Source organism: Phoca vitulina, unplaced genomic scaffold, assembly GCF_004348235.1.
Source record: "Phoca vitulina isolate PV1807 unplaced genomic scaffold, GSC_HSeal_1.0 scaffold16, whole genome shotgun sequence".
Classification (NCBI taxonomy): Eukaryota; Metazoa; Chordata; class Mammalia; order Carnivora; family Phocidae; genus Phoca; species Phoca vitulina.
The window spans coordinates 7,894,340-7,898,290 of NW_022589719.1; the positions used below are offsets into that span (position 1 = coordinate 7,894,340).

A 3,951-nucleotide genomic window follows, 5' to 3' on the forward strand; every position below is an offset into this window, starting at 1 on the left:
TTTTTTTTAACCAAGAAAAAAAACGACATTTGTCAGGTTCTATGATTTATATGAGATTTGGTACCTAAAGATTTTTAATATTTCCAAATGTCAAGTCCACCATTGAAGGATTATTTGCAGTTATTAAGGATATTCCAAAGAATGTAACACAGACCTTTAAGGTAATTCCAAAGTTTAACAAGGCAATATTTTGGGATTAAGACTTTCTATGGGAGTGGCTACTTAGAGGAAGCCTCTGCTCATTTGCTTGCATACATTCAGGTCTCCATGTTGTACAAACTATGGAAGGTTTCATTGTATTCTATGTAAATAGCACCCCTTGGGATTTTGTAACCAAGGACTCTGTATATCCTACTCTGTTTGGGAAAAAGTGATAGTATGACTTGAATTGCTCTCCCAGTCTTCATGGCATCCATCCTTTATAGCATCTTTTACCAGTCTAAGTCAGAATATCAGACCCTTGAGGGTTACAATTTTTTTCTCCTTAGGTATATTTTTGTCCTGTGGAATCACTGAGTGATAATCCTATTTTATTGCTAATTATTCTTTGTCATATGTGAGACTTTCAATGAAATGGGCACTTCTTTCTGGAGATGTTTAGGTGTTATATGTTTTCACATTACTCTGTAATTTTTATAGGGCAAAAGTGGCAAGGTTAGAAACATTTTTATCTTAAATTTAGTAAGATAGTCTGGGTTAATATTGGTCAAAAGGCTTGGAATTTAAGCCTCAGATGTGTTTGAGAACTTTACTGCTGATATAATTTTCCTTTAATCTTTTCATTAACAACAACACCAACAACAAAAGCACAGTTAAGAGAGAGATTGGAAAAAATGATAGAAACTCCTAAAAAATCCAAGAATAGGAATTGGTCATTGGCCCCATTTAACCAGTTAGGTTTATGGGTCACATTAATCAATATTCAGTTTCATAGCAGATGTGGAGGAAGTGAAAAGTCTGGATTCCAAAAGAACCCAAGAATACTGAAAAGTATCACATTTCACGCACATGGGGAAAAATGGAGAGAGAAAAGATTTATGTATATCTGAAAGCAATAAGGATGAAAAAAAACACAACTCAAGTCATCAAAATCACTGTTGAGAAACCAGATTTGAATGCTTCGTAGAGTTTTCTCAATTAACTTTCAGCATCAGAAAGCTATGAATAATGAGTATACATCTTAGTGCAACAGTGATCTGGTGTCTCACCTTGAAGAGAAGCACTTTAAAATCAGACATGTAAATATCCACGCACAAAGGCATGCAGTCTATCTTTCTCTCTCACCCGCTCAATCTCTCTCTTTCAAAACATTCAGAGTTTAGCTTCTTGTATCTTTTGCAGAAGACCTTCTGTACCTTTTGTTCATTCAACAAACATTTACTGAACTCTCGGAGGGCCAGCCTTGCCACTAGGTAGAGTAAGAAATACAAAGAGAAGTTTGACAGGTGAAGAAAAGAAACCCCAAATGGTGAAAATTATCAAAAATAGGAAGGGTCTTGAAAAAAAAAAAATTGGAGCAAAATTGAATTTGGAGAAGGATAACACTTGCCCCCTTCCTGGCATACACTCAATCCAGATGTACTTATTAATTCCTACTCTGTGCTTGCCATGTGCCAGCCACTCTGGAGAATATGACAAGAGCAAAACAGAGCCTTCTATTCTCATCAACCTCGAACTCATCTTTTCAAGTTTTATGATACCCTTCTTTCCAGGCCCTCCTAAGCCGGCCACCAATTCACACAGCCAGGTGCTAGGAGCCATGTCTGCTCATTTCCAACTGGGTGGACCATGTAACACAATTACAGATATCCTACTAATAATCTGAATCAGTTGTTTACCAGTACAGTTATTTTAAGGTCAGCGGCTGGCAGGTTGGTGAACAGAGGAAAATAGGAAATGAATGAAATCATTTATTAACATTGAAAATAACAATTTGAAAGGTGTTGGGTCCTGGGGTAAATAGTACTTGATTGCTGCAAATGAGGGAATGGGAATTTTCCAAAGAAAGGACTTACCTGAAAGAATTTTCCAAAATTTTTTTTGGTGTCATGGAAAAATACTAATTTCAAAACAATGTTATTGATTGCTGGACATATTCTCAAGAAGGACATGCTCACTAAGAACTGTAACATGAAAACTGTTGTTGAAAATCACTACAACACTCATGCCTTGAGTATAACCTGAAAATAAAAGAGAAAAAAAGGATAAAAAAGAAAATGAAATTTTTATTGTGCGCCCATCATATACCAGGCTTGGTAATAGATGCTTTCATAAACACCATGTTACCTACATTTCACAACAAAGCTGTGAGTTAGAATTGCCAGTTTACAAATGGAAAAAATAAAGGCTTGGAAAAAATCAAATAACTTGACTTAGGTCACATAGCTTATAGATAGTGTGTGCCTGAAACCAGGATTCATGTCTTCCTATCAAACTGCAAGGCCCTGACTCAAAGTACTCTCTCCAAGAAGGGGATTTGTATTAGGGGTGGAAGCTTTGGGAGGAAATTCAGAATTTTTCTCATTGATTAACCATTTAAGAGATGTTAAACTCTTCAACGACAAATCACTTATTTATTTGTTTAATTAATTAATTAATTTATTAATTAAAATATGGAACACTGCATGAGTTTGCATGTCAGCCTTGCACAGGGGCTGTGCTAATCTTCTCTGTATCGGTCCAATTTTAGGGTATGTGCTGCCAAAGTGAGCACCAAATCATATTTTAGTTCAGTCTGATAAATTATGTATTAATCATATTTTCCTTGAATATATATGTCTAGAGTATTATTAAAAATTATAAAACATTTTGCTTGGACAGGACCTGCTGCCCTGTCCTTCCCTTTATCCTGGGACTCTGCATTCCTTTGGGAATGAGCAGTGACCCAGGAAGTCAGTTGGTAGGGAGAAAGATGGGTCTGAAAGTTGTCACTAAAAGGGATTTTGTCATATGGAAATAATTAAATAAGTGACAACTTATGAGTAAGGTTGTTCATTGCAGTATGATTTGTAGTGGCAAAATTTAGCAGTACCCAACACAAGAGTTTAGATAAATAAGAAGCTCCTTTGTACAATGGAAACTTTTTCAGTGGTTAAAAATAGTGGTGTGCTGATGGGTGATGGATACCTGGGGGTTCATTATCCTATCCTGTTTTGTGTGTATTTGAAATTTCCCATAATAAAAGTTTTTTTTTATTTTTTTAAAGATTTCTTTATTTATTTGGAGGAGGGCAGAGACAGAGGGAGAGAGACTAGCAGACTCCCTGCGGAGCAGGGAGCCTGACACAGGGCTAGATCCCAGGACCCTGAGATCATGACCTGAGCCAAAACCAAGAGTCGGATGTTTAAGCGACTGTGCCACCCAGGAACCCCAATAAAAGATTTTTTAAATGTTGACCATCTTATAAATAATTTTGTGATATCTTATGTGGAAAAAGCAGATTATTAAATGTAGTAGAAATTTCCATTGTTCATCTGCATTTTCCTCCCCTTTCAAGTATGTGGGAAGATTATACTTCCCTGTCCCCTAGCAGTTGAACAAGACCATATAACTGGTCAATAGATGTAGGTAGAAGTGACATGTCACTTTCAGGCGGGAGCAATTTATTGCCAGTACATGACTCTCCAGCTCTCTTTATTCCCTACCTCTGTAACTTAAGACATTCCAAGTGGTAGAGTTTTTGTCCCTGAATGAGGTCAATGTCAAACAGCTCCCTGACAAAGTAGAGTAGATATGTAGTGTGAGCAAGAAATAAACCTTTAATGTCTAGAGCCACTGGGATGTTTGCTGCCACAGCATTGCTTAGTGTATCCTGATTGGTAAACAATGTAATTTAACAAGAATACTCAGCTTGCTCCCTCTTCTCTGTAAAGCCTTTATGCAAATTGCATTCTCTGGGTAGCTTCTTCACTTAAGTTCATATTTAAAAAGTCAGAGACATAGGGTTTGGCA

The 3,951-nt window shown here is 36.6% G+C and overlaps 1 non-coding gene across 1 annotated transcript; it reads right to left on the minus strand.

Annotated features, from left to right (window-relative positions):
• Positions 1 to 2,606: 2,606 nt before the first annotated feature.
• Positions 2,607 to 2,713, minus strand: LOC116638957. The gene has a single exon (XR_004300728.1). It is a non-coding gene; the product is annotated as a U6 spliceosomal RNA (small nuclear RNA).
• Positions 2,714 to 3,951: the final 1,238 nt, after the last annotated feature.